The following is a 27,068-nucleotide window of genomic DNA, read 5'->3' on the forward strand; positions in this document are numbered from 1 at the left end:
TCTAAGTATCGAAAAGGTCAGAAATTTTCTAAGATCCGAAATCATCAGAATGTTTCTAAGTACCGAAATCGTCAGAATTTTCTAAGTACCGATATCGTCAGAATTTTTCTAAGTATCGAAATCAAAAGAATTTTTCTAAGTACCGAAAACGTCAGAAATTTTTTAAGTACTGCAAACTTCCTAGTCTTTTCAAAGTACCGAAAAAGGCAGAATTTTTCAAAGTACCGAAATCGGCAGAATTTTTCTAAGTACCGAAAATGTCAGAAATTTTCTAAGTACCGAAAACGTCAGATATTTTTTAAGTACTGAAAACTTCTGAGTCTTTTCAAAGTACCGAAAAAGGCAGAAATTTTCTAAGATCCGAAATCATCAGAATGTTTTTAAGTACCGAAATCGTCAGAATTTTCTAAGTACCGATATCGTCAGAATTTTTCTAAGTACCGAAATCAAAAGAATTTTTCTAAGTACCGAAAACGTCAGAAATTTTTAAGTACTGCAAACTTCCTAGTCTTTTCAAAGTACCGAAATCGGCAGAATTTTTCTAAGTACCGAAAACTTCTGAATGTTTAATAAGTATCGAAATCGTAAGAATTTTCCTAAGTACCGAAATTGACTGAATTTTTCTAAGTACCGATAACAACAGAATTTTTCTAAGTACCGAATTCGACAGAATTTTTCTAAGTTCCGAAAACTTTTGAATGTTTTCTAAGTACCGAAAAAGGCAGAAATTTTCTAAGTACCGAAAACTTCTGAATGTTTTCTAAGTACCGAAATCGACAGAATTTTTCTAAGTACCGAAATCGTCAGAATTTTTCTAAGTACCGAAATCGTCAGAAATTTTCTAAGTACCGAAAACTTCTGAGTCTTTTCAAAGTACCGAAAAAGGCAGAAATTTTCTAAGTACCGAAATCAAAAGAATTTTTCTAAGTACCGAAATCGTCAGAAATTTTCTAAGTACCGAAAACTTCTGAGTCTTTTCAAAGTACCGAAAAAGGCAGAAATTTTCTAAGTACCGAAATCAAAAGAATTTTTCTAAGTACCGAAATCGGCAGAATTTTTCTAAGTACCGATAACTTCTGAATGTTTAATAAGTATCGAAATCGTAAGTATTTTTCTAAGTGCCGAAAATGTCAGAAATTTTCTAAGTACTGCAAACTTCTGAGTCTTTTCAAAGTACCGAAAAAGGCAGAAATTTTCCAAGTACCGAAATCAACAGAATTTTTCTAAGTACCGAATTCGACAGAATTTTTCTAAGTAACGAAAACTTCTGAATGTTTTCTAAGTACCGAAAAAGGCAGAAATTTTGTAAGTACCGAAAACTTCCGAGTCTTTTCTAAGTACCGAAATCGACAGATTTTTTCTAAGTACCGAAATCAACAGAATTTTTCTAAGTACCGAAATCGGCAGAATTTTTCTAAGTACCGAAAATGTCAGAAATTTTCTAAGTACCGAAAACGTCAGATATTTTCTAAGTACTGAAAACTTCTGAGTCTTTTCAAAGTACTGAAAAAGGCAAAAATTTTCCAAGTACCGAAATCGACAGAATTTTTCTAAGTACCGAAAACGTCAGAAATTTTCTAAGTATCGAAAAGGTCAGAAATTTTCTAAGATCCGAAATCATCAGAATGTTTCTAAGTACCGAAATCGTCAGAATTTTCTAAGTACCGATATCGTCAGAATTTTTCTAAGTACCGAAATCAAAAGAATTTTTCTAAGTACCGAAAACGTCAGAAATTTTCTAAATACTGAAAACTTCTGAGTCTTTTCAAAGTACCTAAAAAGGCAGAAATTTTCCAAGTACCGAAATCAGCAGAATTTTTCTAAGTTCCGAAATCATCAGAATTTTTCTAAGTACCGAAAACGTCAGAATTTTCTAAGTACCGAAATCGGCAGAATTTTTCTAAGTCCCGAAAACTTCTGAATGTTTAATAAGTATCGAAATCGTAAGAATTTTCCTAAGTACCGAAATTGACTGAATTTTTCTAAGTACCGATATCAACAGAATTTTTCTAAGTACCGAATTCGACAGAATTTTTCTTAGTTCCGAAAACTTTTGAATGTTTTCTAAGTACCGAAAAAGGTAGAAATTTTCTAAGTACCGAAAACTTCAGAATGTTTTCTAAGTACCGAAATCGACAGAATTTTTCTAAGTACCGAAATCGTCAGAATTTTTCTAAGTACCGAAAATTTCTGAATGTTTAATAAGTATCGAAATCGTAAGTATTTTTCTAAGTACCGAAAATGTCAGAAATTTTCTAAGTACTGCAAACTTCTGAGTCTTTTCAAAGTACCGAAAAAGGCAGAAATTTTCCAAGTACCGAAATCAACAGAATTTTTCTAAGTACCGAATTCGACAGAATTTTTCTAAGTAACGAAAACTTCTGAATGTTTTCTAAGTACCGAAAAAGGCAGAAATTTTGTAAGTACCGAAAACTTCCGAGTCTTTTCTAAGTACCGAAATCGACAGATTTTTTCTAAGTACCGAAATCAACAGAATTTTTCTAAGTACCGAAATCATCAGAATTATTCAAAGTACCGAAAACGTCAGAAATTTTCTAAGTACCGAAAACTTCTGAGTCTTTTCAAAGTACCGAAATCAACGGAATTTTTCTAAGTACCAAATTCAACAGAATTTTTCTAAGTACCGAAATAAACAGAAATTTTCTAAGTACCGAAATCGGCAGAATTTTTCGAAGTACCGAAAACGTCAGAAATTTTCTAAGTACCGAAAACGTCAGAAATTTTCTAAGTACTGAAATTTTCTGAGTCTTTTCAAAGTACCGAAAAAGGCAGAAATTTTCCAAGTACTGAAATCAACAGACATTTTCTAAGTACCGAAAAGGTCAGAAATTTTCTAAGATCCGAAATCATCAGAATTTTTCTAAGTACCGGAAACTTCCGAGTCTTTTCTAAGTACCGAAATCGACAGAATTTTTCTAAGTACCGAAATCAACAGAATTTTTCAAAGTACCGAAATCGGCAGAATTTTTCTAAGTACCGAAAATGTCAGAAATTTTCTAAGTACCGAAAACGTCAGATATTTTTTAAGTACTGAAAACTTCTGAGTCTTTTCAAAGTACCGAAAAAGGCAGAAATTTTCTAAGTACCGAAAACGTCAGAAATTTTCTAAGTACCGAAATCGTCAGAATTTTTCTAAGTACCGAAATCGTCAGAAATTTTCTAAGTACCGAAAACTTCTGAGTCTTTTCAAAGTACCGAAAAAGGCAGAAATTTTCTAAGTACCGAAATCAAAAGAATTTTTCTAAGTACCGAAAACGTCAGAAATTTTCTAAGTACCGAAAACTTCCGAGTCTTTTCTAAGTACCGAAATCGACAGAATTTTTCTAAGTATCGAAATCGTAAGTATTTTTCTAAGTACCGAAAATGTCAGAAATTTTCTAAGTACTGCAAACTTCTGAGTCTTTTCAAAGTTCCGAAAAAGGCAGAAATTTTCCAAGTACCGAAATCAACAGAATTTTTCTAAGTACCGAATTCGACAGAATTTTTCTAAGTAACGAAAACTTCTGAATGTTTTCTAAGTACCGAAAAAGGCAGAAATTTTGTAAGTACCGAAAACTTCCGAGTCTTTTCTAAGTACCGAAATCGACAGATTTTTTCTAAGTACCGAAATCAACAGAATTTTTCTAAGTACCGAAATCGGCAGAATTTTTCTAAGTACCGAAAATGTCAGATATTTTCTAAGTACTGAAAACTTCTGAGTCTTTTCAAAGTACCGAAAAAGGCAGAAATTTTCCAAGTACCGAAATCGACAGAATTTTTCTAAGTACCGAAAACGTCAGAAATTTTCTAAGTATCGAAAAGGTCAGAAATTTTCTAAGATCCGAAATCATCAGAATGTTTCTAAGTACCGAAATCGTCAGAATTTTCTAAGTACCGATATCGTCAGAATTTTTCTAAGTACCGAAATCAAAAGAATTTTTCTAAGTACCGAAAACGTCAGAAATTTTTTAAGTACTGCAAACTTCCTAGTCTTTTCAAAGTACCGAAAAAGGCAGAATTTTTCAAAGTACCGAAATCGTCAGAATTTTCTAAGTTCCGAAATCGACTGAATTTTTCTAAGTACCGAAATCAACAGAATTTTTCTAAGTACCGAAATCGGCAGAATTTTTCTAAGTACCGAAGACGTCAGAAATTTTCTAAGTATCGAAAACGTCAGAAATTTTCTAAATACTGAAAACTTCTGAGTCTTTTCAAAGTACCTAAAAAGGCAGAAATTTTCCAAGTACCGAAATCAGCAGAATTTTTCTAAGTTCCGAAATCATCAGAATTTTTCTAAGATCCGAAATCATCAGAATTTTTCTAAGTACCGAAAACGTCAGAAATTTTCTAAGTACCGAAAATGTCAGAAATTTTCTTAGTACCGAAATTGGCAGAATTTTTCTAAGTACCGAAAACTTCCGAGTCTTTTCTAAGTACCGAAATCGACAGAATTTTTCTAAGTACCGAAATCAACAGAATTTTTCTAAGTACCGAAATCGGCAGAATTTTTCTAAGTACCGAAAATGTCAGAAATTTTCTAAGTACCGAAAACGTCAGATATTTTTTAAGTACTGAAAACTTCTGAGTCTTTTCAAAGTACCGAAAAAGGCAGAAATTTTCCAAGTAACGAAATCGACAGAATTTTTCTAAGTACCGAAAACGTCAGAAATCGGTAAGGTCAGAAATCGAATCAGAAATCGAAGGTCAGAAATTTTCTAGGATCCGAAATCATCAGAATGTTTTTAAGTACCGAAATCGTCAGAATTTTCTAAGTACCGATATCGTCAGAATTTTTCTAAGTACCGAAATCAAAAGAATTTTTCTAAGTACCGAAAACGTCAGAAATTTTCTAAGTACTGCAAACTTCCTAGTCTTTTCAAAGTCCCGAAAAAGGCAGAATTTTTCAAAGTACCGAAATCGTCAGAATTTTCTAAGTACCGAAATCGGCAGAATTTTTCTAAGTACCGAAAACTTCTGAATGTTTAATAAGTATCGAAATCGTAAGAATTTTCCTAAGTACCGAAATTGACTGAATTTTTCTAAGTACCGATATCAACAGAATTTTTCTAAGTACCGAATTCGACAGAATTTTTCTTAGTTCCGAAAACTTTTGAATGTTTTCTAAGTACCGAAAAATGCAGAAATTTTCTAAGTACCGAAAACTTCAGAATGTTTTCTAAGTACCGAAATCGACAGAATTTTTCTAAGTACCGAAATCGTCAGAATTTTTCTAAGTACCGAAATCGTCAGAAATTTTCTAAGTACCGAAAACTTCTGAGTCTTTTCAAAGTACCGAAAAAGGCAGAAATTTTCTAAGTACCGAAATCAAAAGAATTTTTCTAAGTACCGAAAACGTCAGAAATTTTCTAAGTACCGAAAACTTCCGAGTCTTTTCTAAGTACCGAAATCGACAGAATTTTTCCAAGTACCGAAAACTTCTGAATGTTTAATAAGTATCGAAATCGTAAGTATTTTTCTAAGTACCGAAAATGTCAGAAATTTTCTAAGTACTGCAAACTTCTGAGTCTTTTCAAAGTACCGAAAAAGGCAGAAATTTTCCAAGTACCGAAATCAACAGAATTTTTCTAAGTACCGAATTCGACAGAATTTTTCTAAGTAATGAAAACTTCTGAATGTTTTCTAAGTACCGAAAAAGGCAGAAATTTTGTAAGTACCGAAAACTTCCGAGTCTTTTCTAAGTACCGAAATCGACAGATTTTTTCTAAATACCGAAATCAACAGAATTTTTCTAAGTACCGAAATCGGCAGAATTTTTCTAAGTACCGAAAATGTCAGAAAATTTCTAAGTACCGAAAACGTCAGATATTTTCTAAGTACTGAAAACTTCTGAGTCTTTTCAAAGTACCGAAAAAGGCAGAAATTTTCCAAGTACCGAAATCGACAGATATTTTTTAAGTACTGAAAACTTCTGAGTCTTTTCAAAGTACCGAAAAAGGCAGAAATTTTCCAAGTAACGAAATCGACAGAATTTTTCTAAGTACCGAAAACGTCAGAAATTTTCTAAGTATCGAAAAGGTCAGAAATTTTCTAAGATCCGAAATCATCAGAATGTTTTTAAGTACCGAAATCAAAAGAATTTTTCTAAGTACCGAAAACGTCAGAAATTTTCTAAGTACTGCAAACTTCCTAGTCTTTTCAAAGTACCGAAAAAGGCAGAATTTTTCAAAGTACCGAAATCGTCAGAATTTTCTAAGTACCGAAATCGGCAGAATTTTTCTAAGTACCGAAAACTTCTGAATGTTTAATAAGTATCGAAATCGTAAGAATTTTCCTAAGTACCGAAATTGACTGAATTTTTCTAAGTACCGATATCAACAGAATTTATCTAAGTACCGAATTCGACAGAATTTTTCTTAGTTCCGAAAACTTTTGAATGTTTTCTAAGTACCGAAAAAGGCAGAAATTTTCTAAGTACCGAAAACTTCTGAGTCTTTTCAAAGTACCTAAAAAGGCAGAAATTTTCCAAGTACCGAAATCAGCAGAATTTTTCTAAGTTCCGAAATCATCAGAATTTTTCTAAGATCCGAAATCATCAGAATTTTTCTAAGTACCGAAAACGTCAGAAATTTTCTAAGTATCGAAAAGGTCAGAAATTTTCTAAGATCCGAAATCATCAGAATGTTTCTAAGTACCGAAATCGTCAGAATTTTCTAAGTACCGATATCGTCAGAATTTTTCTAAGTACCGAAATCAAAAGAATTTTTCTAAGTACCGAAAACGTCAGAAATTTTTGAAGTACTGAAAACTTCTGAGTCTTTTCAAAGTACCTAAAAAGGCAGAAATTTTCCAAGTACCGAAATCAGCAGAATTTTTCTAAGTTCCGAAATCATCAGAATTTTTCTAAGATCCGAAATCATCAGAATTTTTCTAAGTACCGAAAACGTCAGAAATTTTCTAAGTACCGAAAATGTCAGAAATTTTCTTAGTACCGAAATTGGCAGAATTTTTCTAAGTACCGAAAACTTCCGAGTCTTTTCTAAGTACCGAAATCGACAGAATTTTTCTAAGTACCGAAATCAACAGAATTTTTCTAAGTACCGAAATCGGCAGAATTTTTCTAAGTACCGAAAATGTCAGAAATTTTCTAAGTACCGAAAACGTCAGATATTTTTTAAGTACTGAAAACTTCTGAGTCTTTTCAAAGTACCGAAAAAGGCAGAAATTTTCCAAGTAACGAAATCGACAGAATTTTTCTAAGTACCGAAAACGTCAGAAATTTTCTAAGTATCGAAAAGGTCAGAAATTTTCTAAGATCCGAAATCATCAGAATGTTTCTAAGTACCGAAATCGTCAGAATTTTCTAAGTACCGATATCGTCAGAATTTTTCTAAGTACCGAAATCAAAAGAATTTTTCTAAGTACCGAAAACGTCAGAAATTTTTGAAGTACTGCAAACTTCCTAGTCTTTTCAAAGTACCGAAAAAGGCAGAATTTTTCAAAGTACCGAAATCGTCAGAATTTTCTAAGTTCCGAAATCGACTGAATTTTTCTAAGTACCGAAATCAACAGAATTTTTCTAAGTACCGAAATCGGCAGAATTTTTCTAAGTACCGAAGACGTCAGAAATTTTCTAAGTACCGAAAACGTCAGAAATTTTCTAAATACTGAAAACTTCTGAGTCTTTTCAAAGTACCTAAAAAGGCAGAAATTTTCCAAGTACCGAAATCAGCAGAATTTTTCTAAGTTCCGAAATCATCAGAATTTTTCTAAGATCCGAAATCATCAGAATTTTTCTAAGTACCGAAAACGTCAGAAATTTTCTAAGTACCGAAAATGTCAGAAATTTTCTTAGTACCGAAATTGGCAGAATTTTTCTAAGTACCGAAAACTTCCGAGTCTTTTCTAAGTACCGAAATCGACAGAATTTTTCTAAGTACCGAAATCAACAGAATTTTTCTAAGTACCGAAATCGGCAGAATTTTTCTAAGTACCGAAAATGTCAGAAATTTTCTAAGTACCGAAAACGTCAGATATTTTTTAAGTACTGAAAACTTCTGAGTCTTTTCAAAGTACCGAAAAAGGCAGAAATTTTCCAAGTAACGAAATCGACAGAATTTTTCTAAGTACCGAAAACGTCAGAAATCGGTAAGGTCAGAAATCGAATCAGAAATCGAAGGTCAGAAATTTTCTAGGATCCGAAATCATCAGAATGTTTTTAAGTACCGAAATCGTCAGAATTTTCTAAGTACCGATATCGTCAGAATTTTTCTAAGTACCGAAATCAAAAGAATTTTTCTAAGTACCGAAAACGTCAGAAATTTTCTAAGTACTGCAAACTTCCTAGTCTTTTCAAAGTCCCGAAAAAGGCAGAATTTTTCAAAGTACCGAAATCGTCAGAATTTTCTAAGTACCGAAATCGGCAGAATTTTTCTAAGTACCGAAAACTTCTGAATGTTTAATAAGTATCGAAATCGTAAGAATTTTCCTAAGTACCGAAATTGACTGAATTTTTCTAAGTACCGATATCAACAGAATTTTTCTAAGTACCGAATTCGACAGAATTTTTCTTAGTTCCGAAAACTTCTGAGTCTTTTCAAAGTACCGAAAAAGGCAGAAATTTTCTAAGTACCGAAATCAAAAGAATTTTTCTAAGTACCGAAAACGTCAGAAATTTTCTAAGTACTGCAAACTTCTGAGTCTTTTCAAAGTACCGAAAAAGGCAGAAATTTTCCAAGTACCGAAATCAACAGAATTTTTCTAAGTACCGAATTCGACAGAATTTTTCTAAGTAATGAAAACTTCTGAATGTTTTCTAAGTACCGAAAAAGGCAGAAATTTTGTAAGTACCGAAAACTTCCGAGTCTTTTCTAAGTACCGAAATCGACAGATTTTTTCTAAATACCGAAATCAACAGAATTTTTCTAAGTACCGAAATCGGCAGAATTTTTCTAAGTACCGAAGACGTCAGAAATTTTCTAAGTACCGAAAACGTCAGAAATTTTCTAAATACTGAAAACTTCTGAGTCTTTTCAAAGTACCTAAAAAGGCAGAAATTTTCCAAGTACCGAAATCAGCAGAATTTTTCTAAGTTCCGAAATCATCAGAATTTTTCTAAGATCCGAAATCATCAGAATTTTTCTAAGTACCGAAAACGTCAGAAATTTTCTAAGTACCGAAAATGTCAGAAATTTTCTTAGTACCGAAATTGGCAGAATTTTTCTAAGTACCGAAAACTTCCGAGTCTTTTCTAAGTACCGAAATCGACAGAATTTTTCTAAGTACCGAAATCAACAGAATTTTTCTAAGTACCGAAATCGGCAGAATTTTTCTAAGTACCGAAAATGTCAGAAATTTTCTAAGTACCGAAAACGTCAGATATTTTTTAAGTACTGAAAACTTCTGAGTCTTTTCAAAGTACCGAAAAAGGCAGAAATTTTCCAAGTAACGAAATCGACAGAATTTTTCTAAGTACCGAAAACGTCAGAAATCGGTAAGGTCAGAAATCGAATCAGAAATCGAAGGTCAGAAATTTTCTAGGATCCGAAATCATCAGAATGTTTTTAAGTACCGAAATCGTCAGAATTTTCTAAGTACCGATATCGTCAGAATTTTTCTAAGTACCGAAATCAAAAGAATTTTTCTAAGTACCGAAAACGTCAGAAATTTTCTAAGTACTGCAAACTTCCTAGTCTTTTCAAAGTCCCGAAAAAGGCAGAATTTTTCAAAGTACCGAAATCGTCAGAATTTTCTAAGTACCGAAATCGGCAGAATTTTTCTAAGTACCGAAAACTTCTGAATGTTTAATAAGTACCGAAATCAAAAGAATTTTTCTAAGTACCGAAAACGTCAGAAATTTTCTAAGTACTGCAAACTTCTGAGTCTTTTCAAAGTACCGAAAAAGGCAGAAATTTTCCAAGTACCGAAATCAACAGAATTTTTCTAAGTACCGAATTCGACAGAATTTTTCTAAGTAATGAAAACTTCTGAATGTTTTCTAAGTACCGAAAAAGGCAGAAATTTTGTAAGTACCGAAAACTTCCGAGTCTTTTCTAAGTACCGAAATCGACAGATTTTTTCTAAATACCGAAATCAACAGAATTTTTCTAAGTACCGAAATCGGCAGAATTTTTCTAAGTACCGAAAATGTCAGAAAATTTCTAAGTACCGAAAACGTCAGATATTTTCTAAGTACTGAAAACTTCTGAGTCTTTTCAAAGTACCGAAAAAGGCAGAAATTTTCCAAGTACCGAAATCGACAGATATTTTTTAAGTACTGAAAACTTCTGAGTCTTTTCAAAGTACCGAAAAAGGCAGAAATTTTCCAAGTAACGAAATCGACAGAATTTTTCTAAGTACCGAAAACGTCAGAAATTTTCTAAGTATCGAAAAGGTCAGAAATTTTCTAAGATCCGAAATCATCAGAATGTTTTTAAGTACCGAAATCAAAAGAATTTTTCTAAGTACCGAAAACGTCAGAAATTTTCTAAGTACTGCAAACTTCCTAGTCTTTTCAAAGTACCGAAAAAGGCAGAATTTTTCAAAGTACCGAAATCGTCAGAATTTTCTAAGTACCGAAATCGGCAGAATTTTTCTAAGTACCGAAAACTTCTGAATGTTTAATAAGTATCGAAATCGTAAGAATTTTCCTAAGTACCGAAATTGACTGAATTTTTCTAAGTACCGATATCAACAGAATTTATCTAAGTACCGAATTCGACAGAATTTTTCTTAGTTCCGAAAACTTTTGAATGTTTTCTAAGTACCGAAAAAGGCAGAAATTTTCTAAGTACCGAAAACTTCTGAGTCTTTTCAAAGTACCTAAAAAGGCAGAAATTTTCCAAGTACCGAAATCAGCAGAATTTTTCTAAGTTCCGAAATCATCAGAATTTTTCTAAGATCCGAAATCATCAGAATTTTTCTAAGTACCGAAAACGTCAGAAATTTTCTAAGTATCGAAAAGGTCAGAAATTTTCTAAGATCCGAAATCATCAGAATGTTTCTAAGTACCGAAATCGTCAGAATTTTCTAAGTACCGATATCGTCAGAATTTTTCTAAGTACCGAAATCAAAAGAATTTTTCTAAGTACCGAAAACGTCAGAAATTTTTGAAGTACTGCAAACTTCCTAGTCTTTTCAAAGTACCGAAAAAGGCAGAATTTTTCAAAGTACCGAAATCGTCAGAATTTTCTAAGTTCCGAAATCGACTGAATTTTTCTAAGTACCGAAATCAACAGAATTTTTCTAAGTACCGAAATCGGCAGAATTTTTCTAAGTACCGAAAACGTCAGAAATTTTCTAAGTACCGAAAACGTCAGAAATTTTCTAAATACTGAAAACTTCTGATTCTTTTCAAAGTACCTAAAAAGGCAGAAATTTTCCAAGTACCGAAATCAGCAGAATTTTTCTAAGTTCCGAAATCATCAGAATTTTTCTAAGATCCGAAATCATCAGAATTTTTCTAAGTACCGAAAACGTCAGAAATTTTCTAAGTACCGAAAATGTCAGAAATTTTCTTAGTACCGAAATTGGCAGAATTTTTCTAAGTACCGAAAACTTCCGAGTCTTTTCTAAGTACCGAAATCGACAGAATTTTTCTAAGTACCGAAATCAACAGAATTTTTCTAAGTACCGAAATCGGCAGAATTTTTCTAAGTACCGAAAATGTCAGAAATTTTCTAAGTACCGAAAACGTCAGATATTTTTTAAGTACTGAAAACTTCTGAGTCTTTTCAAAGTACCGAAAACGTCAGAAATTTTCTAAGTATCGAAAAGGTCAGAAATTTTCTAGGATCCGAAATCATCAGAATGTTTTTAAGTACCGAAATCGTCAGAATTTTCTAAGTACCGATATCGTCAGAATTTTTCTAAGTACCGAAATCAAAAGAATTTTTCTAAGTACCGAAAACGTCAGAAATTTTCTAAGTACTGCAAACTTCCTAGTCTTTTCAAAGTACCGAAATCGGCAGAATTTTTCTAAGTACCGAAAACTTCTGAATGTTTAATAAGTATCGAAATCGTAAGAATTTTCCTAAGTACCGAAATTGACTGAATTTTTCTAAGTACCGATATCAACAGAATTTTTCTAAGTACCGAATTCGACAGAATTTTTCTTAGTTCCGAAAACTTTTGAATGTTTTCTAAGTACCGAAAAATGCAGAAATTTTCTAAGTACCGAAAACTTCAGAATGTTTTCTAAGTACCGAAATCGACAGAATTTTTCTAAGTACCGAAATCGTCAGAATTTTTCTAAGTACCGAAATCGTCAGAAATTTTCTAAGTACCGAAAACTTCTGAGTCTTTTCAAAGTACCGAAAAAGGCAGAAATTTTCTAAGTACCGAAATCAAAAGAATTTTTCTAAGTACCGAAAACGTCAGAAATTTTCTAAGTACCGAAAACTTCCGAGTCTTTTCTAAGTACCGAAATCGACAGAATTTTTCCAAGTACCGAAAACTTCTGAATGTTTAATAAGTATCGAAATCGTAAGTATTTTTCTAAGTACCGAAAATGTCAGAAATTTTCTAAGTACTGCAAACTTCTGAGTCTTTTCAAAGTACCGAAAAAGGCAGAAATTTTCCAAGTACCGAAATCAACAGAATTTTTCTAAGTACCGAATTCGACAGAATTTTTCTAAGTAATGAAAACTTCTGAATGTTTTCTAAGTACCGAAAAAGGCAGAAATTTTGTAAGTACCGAAAACTTCCGAGTCTTTTCTAAGTACCGAAATCGACAGATTTTTTCTAAATACCGAAATCAACAGAATTTTTCTAAGTACCGAAATCGGCAGAATTTTTCTAAGTACCGAAAATGTCAGAAAATTTCTAAGTACCGAAAACGTCAGATATTTTCTAAGTACTGAAAACTTCTGAGTCTTTTCAAAGTACCGAAAAAGGCAGAAATTTTCCAAGTACCGAAATCGACAGATATTTTTTAAGTACTGAAAACTTCTGAGTGGTTTCAAAGTACCGAAAAAGGCAGAAATTTTCCAAGTAACGAAATCGACAGAATTTTTCTAAGTACCGAAAACGTCAGAAATTTTCTAAGTATCGAAAAGGTCAGAAATTTTCTAAGATCCGAAATCATCAGAATGTTTTTAAGTACCGAAATCAAAAGAATTTTTCTAAGTACCGAAAACGTCAGAAATTTTCTAAGTACTGCAAACTTCCTAGTCTTTTCAAAGTACCGAAAAAGGCAGAATTTTTCAAAGTACCGAAATCGTCAGAATTTTCTAAGTACCGAAATCGGCAGAATTTTTCTAAGTACCGAAAACTTCTGAATGTTTAATAAGTATCGAAATCGTAAGAATTTTCCTAAGTACCGAAATTGACTGAATTTTTCTAAGTACCGATATCAACAGAATTTATCTAAGTACCGAATTCGACAGAATTTTTCTTAGTTCCGAAAACTTTTGAATGTTTTCTAAGTACCGAAAAAGGCAGAAATTTTCTAAGTACCGAAAACTTCTGAGTCTTTTCAAAGTACCTAAAAAGGCAGAAATTTTCCAAGTACCGAAATCAGCAGAATTTTTCTAAGTTCCGAAATCATCAGAATTTTTCTAAGATCCGAAATCATCAGAATTTTTCTAAGTACCGAAAACGTCAGAAATTTTCTAAGTATCGAAAAGGTCAGAAATTTTCTAAGATCCGAAATCATCAGAATGTTTCTAAGTACCGAAATCGTCAGAATTTTCTAAGTACCGATATCGTCAGAATTTTTCTAAGTACCGAAATCAAAAGAATTTTTCTAAGTACCGAAAACGTCAGAAATTTTTGAAGTACTGCAAACTTCCTAGTCTTTTCAAAGTACCGAAAAAGGCAGAATTTTTCAAAGTACCGAAATCGTCAGAATTTTCTAAGTTCCGAAATCGACTGAATTTTTCTAAGTACCGAAATCAACAGAATTTTTCTAAGTACCGAAATCGGCAGAATTTTTCTAAGTACCGAAAACGTCAGAAATTTTCTAAGTACCGAAAACGTCAGAAATTTTCTAAATACTGAAAACTTCTGAGTCTTTTCAAAGTACCTAAAAAGGCAGAAATTTTCCAAGTACCGAAATCAGCAGAATTTTTCTAAGTTCCGAAATCATCAGAATTTTTCTAAGATCCGAAATCATCAGAATTTTTCTAAGTACCGAAAACGTCAGAAATTTTCTAAGTACCGAAAATGTCAGAAATTTTCTTAGTACCGAAATTGGCAGAATTTTTCTAAGTACCGAAAACTTCCGAGTCTTTTCTAAGTACCGAAATCGACAGAATTTTTCTAAGTACCGAAATCAACAGAATTTTTCTAAGTACCGAAATCGGCAGAATTTTTCTAAGTACCGAAAATGTCAGAAATTTTCTAAGTACCGAAAACGTCAGATATTTTTTAAGTACTGAAAACTTCTGAGTCTTTTCAAAGTACCGAAAAAGGCAGAAATTTTCCAAGTAACGAAATCGACAGAATTTTTCTAAGTACCGAAAACGTCAGAAATTTTCTAAGTATCGAAAAGGTCAGAAATTTTCTAGGATCCGAAATCATCAGAATGTTTTTAAGTACCGAAATCGTCAGAATTTTCTAAGTACCGATATCGTCAGAATTTTTCTAAGTACCGAAATCAAAAGAATTTTTCTAAGTACCGAAAACGTCAGAAATTTTCTAAGTACTGCAAACTTCCTAGTCTTTTCAAAGTACCGAAAAAGGCAGAATTTTTCAAAGTACCGAAATCGTCAGAATTTTCTAAGTACCGAAATCGGCAGAATTTTTCTAAGTACCGAAAACTTCTGAATGTTTAATAAGTATCGAAATCGTAAGAATTTACCTAAGTACCGAAATTGACTGAATTTTTCTAAGTACCGATATCAACAGAATTTTTCTAAGTACCGAATTCGACAGAATTTTTCTTAGTTCCGAAAACTTTTGAATGTTTTCTAAGTACCGAAAAATGCAGAAATTTTCTAAGTACCGAAAACTTCAGAATGTTTTCTAAGTACCGAAATCGACAGAATTTTTCTAAGTACCGAAATCGTCAGAATTTTTCTAAGTACCGAAATCGTCAGAAATTTTCTAAGTACCGAAAACTTCTGAGTCTTTTCAAAGTACCGAAAAAGGCAGAAATTTTCTAAGTACCGAAATCAAAAGAATTTTTCTAAGTACCGAAAACGTCAGAAATTTTCTAAGTACCGAAAACTTCCGAGTCTTTTCTAAGTACCGAAATCGACAGAATTTTTCCAAGTACCGAAAACTTCAGAATGTTTAATAAGTATCGAAATCGTAAGTATTTTTCTAAGTACCGAAAATGTCAGAAATTTTCTAAGTACTGCAAACTTCTGAGTCTTTTCAAAGTACCGAAAAAGGCAGAAATTTTCCAAGTACCGAAATCAACAGAATTTTTCTAAGTACCGAAAACGTCAGAAATTTTCTAAGTACCGAAAATGTCAGAAATTTTCTTAGTACCGAAATTGGCAGAATTTTTCTAAGTACCGAAAACTTCCGAGTCTTTTCTAAGTACCGAAATCGACAGAATTTTTCTAAGTACCGAAATCAACAGAATTTTTCTAAGTACCGAAATCGGCAGAATTTTTCTAAGTACCGAAAATGTCAGAAATTTTCTAAGTACCGAAAACGTCAGATATTTTTTAAGTACTGAAAACTTCTGAGTCTTTTCAAAGTACCGAAAACGTCAGAAATTTTCTAAGTATCGAAAAGGTCAGAAATTTTCTAGGATCCGAAATCATCAGAATGTTTTTAAGTACCGAAATCGTCAGAATTTTCTAAGTACCGATATCGTCAGAATTTTTCTAAGTACCGAAATCAAAAGAATTTTTCTAAGTACCGAAAACGTCAGAAATTTTCTAAGTACTGCAAACTTCCTAGTCTTTTCAAAGTACCGAAATCGGCAGAATTTTTCTAAGTACCGAAAACTTCTGAATGTTTAATAAGTATCGAAATCGTAAGAATTTTCCTAAGTACCGAAATTGACTGAATTTTTCTAAGTACCGATATCAACAGAATTTTTCTAAGTACCGAATTCGACAGAATTTTTCTTAGTTCCGAAAACTTTTGAATGTTTTCTAAGTACCGAAAAATGCAGAAATTTTCTAAGTACCGAAAACTTCAGAATGTTTTCTAAGTACCGAAATCGACAGAATTTTTCTAAGTACCGAAATCGTCAGAATTTTTCTAAGTACCGAAATCGTCAGAAATTTTCTAAGTACCGAAAACTTCTGAGTCTTTTCAAAGTACCGAAAAAGGCAGAAATTTTCTAAGTACCGAAATCAAAAGAATTTTTCTAAGTACCGAAAACGTCAGAAATTTTCTAAGTACCGAAAACTTCCGAGTCTTTTCTAAGTACCGAAATCGACAGAATTTTTCCAAGTACCGAAAACTTCTGAATGTTTAATAAGTATCGAAATCGTAAGTATTTTTCTAAGTACCGAAAATGTCAGAAATTTTCTAAGTACTGCAAACTTCTGAGTCTTTTCAAAGTACCGAAAAAGGCAGAAATTTTCCAAGTACCGAAATCAACAGAATTTTTCTAAGTACCGAATTCGACAGAATTTTTCTAAGTAATGAAAACTTCTGAATGTTTTCTAAGTACCGAAAAAGGCAGAAATTTTGTAAGTACCGAAAACTTCCGAGTCTTTTCTAAGTACCGAAATCGACAGATTTTTTCTAAATACCGAAATCAACAGAATTTTTCTAAGTACCGAAATCGGCAGAATTTTTCTAAATGCCGAAAATGTCAGAAAATTTCTAAGTACCGAAAACGTCAGATATTTTCTAAGTACTGAAAACTTCTGAGTCTTTTCAAAGTACCGAAAAAGGCAGAAATTTTCCAAGTACCGAAATCGACAGATATTTTTTAAGTACTGAAAACTTCTGAGTCTTTTCAAAGTACCGAAAAAGGCAGAAATTTTCCAAGTAACGAAATCGACAGAATTTTTCTAAGTACCGAAAACGTCAGAAATTTTCTAAGTATCGAAAAGGTCAGAAATTTTCTAAGATCCGAAATCATCAGAATGTTTTTAAGTACCGAAATCAAAAGAATTTTTCTAAGTACCGAAAACGTCAGAAATTTTCTAAGTACTGCAAACTTCCTAGTCTTTTCAAAGTACCGAAAAAGGCAGAATTTTTCAAAGTACCGAAATCGTCAGAATTTTCTAAGTACCGAAATCGGCAGAATTTTTCTAAGTACCGAAAACTTCTGAATGTTTAATAAGTATCGAAATCGTAAGAATTTTCCTAAGTACCGAAATTGACTGAATTTTTCTAAGTACCGATATCAACAGAATTTATCTAAGTACCGAATTCGACAGAATTTTTCTTAGTTCCGAAAACTTTTGAATGTTTTCTAAGTACCGAAAAAGGCAGAAATTTTCTAAGTACCGAAAACTTCTGAGTCTTTTCAAAGTACCTAAAAAGGCAGAAATTTTCCAAGTACCGAAATCAGCAGAATTTTTCTAAGTTCCGAAATCATCAGAATTTTTCTAAGATCCGAAATCATCAGAATTTTTCTAAGTACCGAAAACGTCAGAAATTTTCTAAGTATCGAAAAGGTCAGAAATTTTCTAAGATCCGAAATCATCAGAATGTTTCTAAGTACCGAAATCGTCAGAATTTTCTAAGTACCGATATCGTCAGAATTTTTCTAAGTACCGAAATCAAAAGAATTTTTCTAAGTACCGAAAACGTCAGAAATTTTTGAAGTACTGCAAACTTCCTAGTCTTTTCAAAGTACCGAAAAAGGCAGAATTTTTCAAAGTACCGAAATCGTCAGAATTTTCTAAGTTCCGAAATCGACTGAATTTTTCTAAGTACCGAAATCAACAGAATTTTTCTAAGTACCGAAATCGGCAGAATTTTTCTAAGTACCGAAAACGTCAGAAATTTTCTAAGTACCGAAAACGTCAGAAATTTTCTAAATACTGAAAACTTCTGAGTCTTTTCAAAGTACCTAAAAAGGCAGAAATTTTCCAAGTACCGAAATCAGCAGAATTTTTCTAAGTTCCGAAATCATCAGAATTTTTCTAAGATCCGAAATCATCAGAATTTTTCTAAGTACCGAAAACGTCAGAAATTTTCTAAGTACCGAAAATGTCAGAAATTTTCTTAGTACCGAAATTGGCAGAATTTTTCTAAGTACCGAAAACTTCCGAGTCTTTTCTAAGTACCGAAATCGACAGAATTTTTCTAAGTACCGAAATCAACAGAATTTTTCTAAGTACCGAAATCGGCAGAATTTTTCTAAGTACCGAAAATGTCAGAAATTTTCTAAGTACCGAAAACGTCAGATATTTTTTAAGTACTGAAAACTTCTGAGTCTTTTCAAAGTACCGAAAAAGGCAGAAATTTTCCAAGTAACGAAATCGACAGAATTTTTCTAAGTACCGAAAACGTCAGAAATTTTCTAAGTATCGAAAAGGTCAGAAATTTTCTAAGATCCGAAATCATCAGAATGTTTCTAAGTACCGAAATCGTCAGAATTTTCTAAGTACCGATATCGTCAGAATTTTTCTAAGTACCGAAATCAAAAGAATTTTTCTAAGTACCGAAAACGTCAGAAATTTTTGAAGTACTGCAAACTTCCTAGTCTTTTCAAAGTACCGAAAAAGGCAGAATTTTTCAAAGTACCGAAATCGTCACAATTTTCTAAGTTCCGAAATCGACTGAATTTTTCTAAGTACCGAAATCAACAGAATTTTTCTAAGTACCGAAATCGGCAGAATTTTTCTAAGTACCGAAAACGTCAGAAATTTTCTAAGTACCGAAAACGTCAGAAATTTTCTAAATACTGAAAACTTCTGAGTCTTTTCAAAGTACCTAAAAAGGCAGAAATTTTCCAAGTACCGAAATCAGCAGAATTTTTCTAAGTTCCGAAATCATCAGAATTTTTCTAAGATCCGAAATCATCAGAATTTTTCTAAGTACCGAAAACGTCAGAAATTTTCTAAGTACCGAAAATGTCAGAAATTTTCTTAGTACCGAAATTGGCAGAATTTTTCTAAGTACCGAAAACTTCCGAGTCTTTTCTAAGTACCGAAATCGACAGAATTTTTCTAAGTACCGAAATCAACAGAATTTTTCTAAGTACCGAAATCGGCAGAATTTTTCTAAGTACCGAAAATGTCAGAAATTTTCTAAGTACCGAAAACGTCAGATATTTTTTAAGTACTGAAAACTTCTGAGTCTTTTCAAAGTACCGAAAAAGGCAGAAATTTTCCAAGTAACGAAATCGACAGAATTTTTCTAAGTACCGAAAACGTCAGAAATTTTCTAAGTATCGAAAAGGTCAGAAATTTTCTAGGATCCGAAATCATCAGAATGCTTTTAAGTACCGAAATCGTCAGAATTTTCTAAGTACCGATATCGTCAGAATTTTTCTAAGTACCGAAATCAAAAGAATTTTTCTAAGTACCGAAAACGTCAGAAATTTTCTAAGTACTGCAAACTTCCTAGTCTTTTCAAAGTACCGAAAAAGGCAGAATTTTTCAAAGTACCGAAATCGTCAGAATTTTCTAAGTACCGAAATCGGCAGAATTTTTCTAAGTACCGAAAACTTCTGAATGTTTAATAAGTATCGAAATCGTAAGAATTTACCTAAGTACCGAAATTGACTGAATTTTTCTAAGTACCGATATCAACAGAATTTTTCTAAGTACCGAATTCGACAGAATTTTTCTTAGTTCCGAAAACTTTTGAATGTTTTCTAAGTACCGAAAAATGCAGAAATTTTCTAAGTACCGAAAACTTCAGAATGTTTTCTAAGTACCGAAATCGACAGAATTTTTCTAAGTACCGAAATCGTCAGAATTTTTCTAAGTACCGAAATCGTCAGAAATTTTCTAAGTACCGAAAACTTCTGAGTCTTTTCAAAGTACCGAAAAAGGCAGAAATTTTCTAAGTACCGAAATCAAAAGAATTTTTCTAAGTACCGAAAACGTCAGAAATTTTCTAAGTACCGAAAACTTCCGAGTCTTTTCTAAGTACCGAAATCGACAGAATTTTTCCAAGTACCGAAAACTTCAGAATGTTTAATAAGTATCGAAATCGTAAGTATTTTTCTAAGTACCGAAAATGTCAGAAATTTTCTAAGTACTGCAAACTTCTGAGTCTTTTCAAAGTACCGAAAAAGGCAGAAATTTTCCAAGTACCGAAATCAACAGAATTTTTCTAAGTACCGAATTCGACAGAATTTTTCTAAGTAATGAAAACTTCTGAATGTTTTCTAAGTACCGAAAAAGGCAGAAATTTTGTAAGTACCGAAAACTTCCGAGTCTTTTCTAAGTACCGAAATCGACAGATTTTTTCTAAATACCGAAATCAACAGAATTTTTCTAAGTACCGAAATCGGCAGAATTTTTCTAAGTACCGAAAATGTCAGAAATTTTCTAAGTACCGAAAACGTCAGATATTTTCTAAGTACTGAAAACTTCTGAGTCTTTTCAAAGTACCGAAAAAGGCAGAAATTTTCCAAGTACCGAAATCGACAGATATTTTTTAAGTACTGAAAACTTCTGAGTCTTTTCAAAGTACCGAAAAAGGCAGAAATTTTCCAAGTAACGAAATCGACAGAATTTTTCTAAGTACCGAAAACGTCAAAAATTTTCTAAGTATCGAAAAGGTCAGAAATTTTCTAAGATCCGAAATCATCAGAATGTTTTTAAGTACCGAAATCAAAAGAATTTTTCTAAGTACCGAAAACGTCAGAAATTTTCTAAGTACTGCAAACTTCCTAGTCTTTTCAAAGTACCGAAAAAGGCAGAATTTTTCAAAGTACCGAAATCGTCAGAATTTTCTAAGTACCGAAATCGGCAGAATTTTTCTAAGTACCGAAAACTTCTGAATGTTTAATAAGTATCGAAATCGTAAGAATTTTCCTAAGTACCGAAATTGACTGAATTTTTCTAAGTACCGATATCAACAGAATTTATCTAAGTACCGAATTCGACAGAATTTTTCTTAGTTCCGAAAACTTTTGAATGTTTTCTGAGTACCGAAAAAGGCAGAAATTTTCTAAGTACCGAAAACTTCTGAGTCTTTTCAAAGTACCTAAAAAGGCAGAAATTTTCCAAGTACCGAAATCAGCAGAATTTTTCTAAGTTCCGAAATCATCAGAATTTTTCTAAGATCCGAAATCATCAGAATTTTTCTAAGTACCGAAAACGGCAGAATTTTTCTAAGTACCGAAAATGTCAGAAATTTTCTAAGTACCGAAAACGTCAGATATTTTTTAAGTACTGAAAACTTCTGAGTCTTTTCAAAGTACCGAAAAAGGCAGAAATTTTCCAAGTAACGAAATCGACAGAATTTTTCTAAGTACCGAAAACGTCAGAAATTTTCTAAGTATCGAAAAGGTCAGAAATTTTCTTGGATCCGAAATCATCAGAATGTTTTTAAGTACCGAAATCGTCAGAATTTTCTAAGTACCGAAAAAGGCAGAAATTTTCCAAGTAACGAAATCGACAGAATTTTTCTAAGTACCGAAAACGTCAGAAATTTTCTAAGTATCGAAAAGGTCAGAAATTTTCTAAGATCCGAAATCATCAGAATGTTTCTAAGTACCGAAATCGTCAGAATTTTCTAAGTACCGATATCGTCAGAATTTTTCTAAGTACCGAAATCAAAAGAATTTTTCTAAGTACCGAAAACGTCAGAAATTTTTGAAGTACTGCAAACTTCCTAGTCTTTTCAAAGTACCGAAAAAGGCAGAATTTTTCAAAGTACCGAAATCGTCAGAATTTTCTAAGTACCGAAATCGGCAGAATTTTTCTAAGTACCGAAAACTTCTGAATGTTTAATAAGTATCGAAATCGTAAGAATTTACCTAAGTACCGAAATTGACTGAATTTTTCTAAGTACCGATATCAACAGAATTTTTCTAAGTACCGAATTCGACAGAATTTTTCTTAGTTCCGAAAACTTTTGAATGTTTTCTAAGTACCGAAAAATGCAGAAATTTTCTAAGTACCGAAAACTTCAGAATGTTTTCTAAGTACCGAAATCGACAGAATTTTTCTAAGTACCGAAATCGTCAGAATTTTTCTAAGTACCGAAATCGTCAGAAATTTTCTAAGTACCGAAAACTTCTGAGTCTTTTCAAAGTACCGAAAAAGGCAGAAATTTTCTAAGTACCGAAATCAAAAGAATTTTTCTAAGTACCGAAAACGTCAGAAATTTTCTAAGTACCGAAAACTTCCGAGTCTTTTCTAAGTACCGAAATCGACAGAATTTTTCCAAGTACCGAAAACTTCAGAATGTTTAATAAGTATCGAAATCGTAAGTATTTTTCTAAGTACCGAAAATGTCAGAAATTTTCTAAGTACTGCAAACTTCTGAGTCTTTTCAAAGTACCGAAAAAGGCAGAAATTTTCCAAGTACCGAAATCAACAGAATTTTTCTAAGTACCGAATTCGACAGAATTTTTCTAAGTAATGAAAACTTCTGAATGTTTTCTAAGTACCGAAAAAGGCAGAAATTTTGTAAGTACCGAAAACTTCCGAGTCTTTTCTAAGTACCGAAATCGACAGATTTTTTCTAAATACCGAAATCAACAGAATTTTTCTAAGTACCGAAATCGGCAGAATTTTTCTAAGTACCGAAAATGTCAGAAATTTTCTAAGTACCGAAAACGTCAGATATTTTCTAAGTACTGAAAACTTCTGAGTCTTTTCAAAGTACCGAAAAAGGCAGAAATTTTCCAAGTACCGAAATCGACAGATATTTTTTAAGTACTGAAAACTTCTGAGTCTTTTCAAAGTACCGAAAAAGGCAGAAATTTTCCAAGTAACGAAATCGACAGAATTTTTCTAAGTACCGAAAACGTCAAAAATTTTCTAAGTATCGAAAAGGTCAGAAATTTTCTAAGATCCGAAATCATCAGAATGTTTTTAAGTACCGAAATCAAAAGAATTTTTCTAAGTACCGAAAACGTCAGAAATTTTCTAAGTACTGCAAACTTCCTAGTCTTTTCAAAGTACCGAAAAAGGCAGAATTTTTCAAAGTACCGAAATCGTCAGAATTTTCTAAGTACCGAAATCGGCTGAATTTTTCTAAGTACCGAAAACTTCTGAATGTTTAATAAGTATCGAAATCGTAAGAATTTTCCTAAGTACCGAAATTGACTGAATTTTTATAAGTACCGATATCAACAGAATTTATCTAAGTACCGAATTCGACAGAATTTTTCTTAGTTCCGAAAACTTTTGAATGTTTTCTGAGTACCGAAAAAGGCAGAAATTTTCTAAGTACCGAAAACTTCTGAGTCTTTTCAAAGTACCTAAAAAGGCAGAAATTTTCCAAGTACCGAAATCAGCAGAATTTTTCTAAGTTCCGAAATCATCAGAATTTTTCTAAGATCCGAAATCATCAGAATTTTTCTAAGTACCGAAAACGTCAGAAATTTTCTAAGTATCGAAAAGGTCAGAAATTTTCTAAGATCCGAAATCATCAGAATGTTTCTAAGTACCGAAAACTTCCGAGTCTTTTCTAAGTACCGAAATCGACAGAATTTTTCTAAGTACCGAAATCAACAGAATTTTTCTAAGTACCGAAATCGGCAGAATTTTTCTAAGTACCGAAAATGTCAGAAATTTTCTAAGTACCGAAAACGTCAGATATTTTTTAAGTACTGAAAACTTCTGAGTCTTTTCAAAGTACCGAAAAAGGCAGAAATTTTCCAAGTAACGAAATCGACAGAATTTTTCTAAGTACCGAAAACGTCAAAAATTTTCTAAGTATCGAAAAGGTCAGAAATTTTCTAAGATCCGAAATCATCAGAATGTTTTTAAGTACCGAAATCAAAAGAATTTTTCTAAGTACCGAAAACGTCAGAAATTTTCTAAGTACTGCAAACTTCCTAGTCTTTTCAAAGTACCGAAAAAGGCAGAATTTTTCAAAGTACCGAAATCGTCAGAATTTTCTAAGTACCGAAATCGGCAGAATTTTTCTAAGTACCGAAAACTTCTGAATGTTTAATAAGTATCGAAATCGTAAGAATTTTCCTAAGTACCGAAATTGACTGAATTTTTCTAAGTACCGATATCAACAGAATTTATCTAAGTACCGAATTCGACAGAATTTTTCTTAGTTCCGAAAACTTTTGAATGTTTTCTGAGTACCGAAAAAGGCAGAAATTTTCTAAGTACCGAAAACTTCTGAGTCTTTTCAAAGTACCTAAAAAGGCAGAAATTTTCCAAGTACCGAAATCAGCAGAATTTTTCTAAGTTCCGAAATCATCAGAATTTTTCTAAGATCCGAAATCATCAGAATTTTTCTAAGTACCGAAAACGGCAGAATTTTTCTAAGTACCGAAAATGTCAGAAATTTTCTAAGTACCGAAAACGTCAGATATTTTTTAAGTACTGAAAACTTCTGAGTCTTTTCAAAGTACCGAAAAAGGCAGAAATTTTCCAAGTAACGAAATCGACAGAATTTTTCTAAGTACCGAAAACGTCAGAAATTTTCTAAGTATCGAAAAGGTCAGAAATTTTCTTGGATCCGAAATCATCAGAATGTTTTTAAGTACCGAAATCGTCAGAATTTTCTAAGTACCGAAAAAGGCAGAAATTTTCCAAGTAACGAAATCGACAGAATTTTTCTAAGTACCGAAAACGTCAGAAATTTTCTAAGTATCGAAAAGGTCAGAAATTTTCTAAGATCCGAAATCATCAGAATGTTTCTAAGTACCGAAATCGTCAGAATTTTCTAAGTACCGATATCGTCAGAATTTTTCTAAGTACCGAAATCAAAAGAATTTTTCTAAGTACCGAAAACGTCAGAAATTTTTGAAGTACTGCAAACTTCCTAGTCTTTTCAAAGTACCGAAAAAGGCAGAATTTTTCAAAGTACCGAAATCGTCAGAATTTTCTAAGTACCGAAATCGGCAGAATTTTTCTAAGTACCGAAAACTTCTGAATGTTTAATAAGTATCGAAATCGTAAGAATTTACCTAAGTACCGAAATTGACTGAATTTTTCTAAGTACCGATATCAACAGAATTTTTCTAAGTACCGAATTCGACAGAATTTTTCTTAGTTCCGAAAACTTTTGAATGTTTTCTAAGTACCGAAAAATGCAGAAATTTTCTAAGTACCGAAAACTTCAGAATGTTTTCTAAGTACCGAAATCGACAGAATTTTTCTAAGTACCGAAATCGTCAGAATTTTTCTAAGTACCGAAATCGTCAGAAATTTTCTAAGTACCGAAAACTTCTGAGTCTTTTCAAAGTACCGAAAAAGGCAGAAATTTTCTAAGTACCGAAATCAAAAGAATTTTTCTAAGTACCGAAAACGTCAGAAATTTTCTAAGTACCGAAAACTTCCGAGTCTTTTCTAAGTACCGAAATCGACAGAATTTTTCCAAGTACCGAAAACTTCAGAATGTTTAATAAGTATCGAAATCGTAAGTATTTTTCTAAGTACCGAAAATGTCAGAAATTTTCTAAGTACTGCAAACTTCTGAGTCTTTTCAAAGTACCGAAAAAGGCAGAAATTTTCCAAGTACCGAAATCAACAGAATTTTTCTAAGTACCGAATTCGACAGAATTTTTCTAAGTAATGAAAACTTCTGAATGTTTTCTAAGTACCGAAAAAGGCAGAAATTTTGTAAGTACCGAAAACTTCCGAGTCTTTTCTAAGTACCGAAATCGACAGATTTTTTCTAAATACCGAAATCAACAGAATTTTTCTAAGTACCGAAATCGGCAGAATTTTTCTAAGTACCGAAAATGTCAGAAATTTTCTAAGTACCGAAAACGTCAGATATTTTCTAAGTACTGAAAACTTCTGAGTCTTTTCAAAGTACCGAAAAAGGCAGAAATTTTCCAAGTACCGAAATCGACAGATATTTTTTAAGTACTGAAAACTTCTGAGTCTTTTCAAAGTACCGAAAAAGGCAGAAATTTTCCAAGTAACGAAATCGACAGAATTTTTCTAAGTACCGAAAACGTCAAAAATTTTCTAAGTATCGAAAAGGTCAGAAATTTTCTAAGATCCGAAATCATCAGAATGTTTTTAAGTACCGAAATCAAAAGAATTTTTCTAAGTACCGAAAACGTCAGAAATTTTCTAAGTACTGCAAACTTCCTAGTCTTTTCAAAGTACCGAAAAAGGCAGAATTTTTCAAAGTACCGAAATCGTCAGAATTTTCTAAGTACCGAAATCGGCAGAATTTTTCTAAGTACCGAAAACTTCTGAATGTTTTCTGAGTACCGAAAAAGGCAGAAATTTTCTAAGTACCGAAAACTTCTGAGTCTTTTCAAAGTACCTAAAAAGGCAGAAATTTTCCAAGTACCGAAATCAGCAGAATTTTTCTAAGTTCCGAAATCATCAGAATTTTTCTAAGATCCGAAATCATCAGAATTTTTCTAAGTACCGAAAACGTCAGAAATTTTCTAAGTATCGAAAAGGTCAAAAATTTTCTAAGATCCGAAATCATCAGAATGTTTCTAAGTACCGAAAACTTCCGAGTCTTTTCTAAGTACCGAAATCGACAGAATTTTTCTAAGTACCGAAATCAACAGAATTTTTCTAAGTACCGAAATCGGCAGAATTTTTCTAAGTACCGAAAATGTCAGAAATTTTCTAAGTACCGAAAACGTCAGATATTTTTTAAGTACTGAAAACTTCTGAGTCTTTTCAAAGTACCGAAAAAGGCAGAAATTTTCCAAGTAACGAAATCGACAGAATTTTTCTAAGTACCGAAAACGTCAGAAATTTTCTAAGTATCGAAAAGGTCAGAAATTTTCTAAGATCCGAAATCATCAGAATGTTTCTAAGTACCGAAATCGTCAGAATTTTCTAAGTACCGATATCGTCAGAATTTTTCTAAGTACCGAAATCAAAAGAATTTTTCTAAGTACCGAAAACGTCAGAAATTTTTGAAGTACTGCAAACTTCCTAGTCTTTTCAAAGTACCGAAAAAGGCAGAATTTTTCAAAGTACCGAAATCGTCAGAATTTTCTAAGTTCCGAAATCGACTGAATTTTTCTAAGTACCGAAATCAACAGAATTTTTCTAAGTACCGAAATCGGCAGAATTTTTCTAAGAACCGAAAACGTCAGAAATTTTCTAAGTACCGGAGGGAAACGTCAGAAATTTTCTAAATACTGAAAACTTCTGAGTCTTTTCAAA

The sequence above is a fragment of the Parasteatoda tepidariorum genome, unplaced genomic scaffold (genome assembly GCF_982258835.1).
Source record: "Parasteatoda tepidariorum strain Cologne lab strain unplaced genomic scaffold, Ptep-v5.0 scaffold_12, whole genome shotgun sequence".
NCBI classification, from domain to species: Eukaryota; Metazoa; Arthropoda; class Arachnida; order Araneae; family Theridiidae; genus Parasteatoda; species Parasteatoda tepidariorum.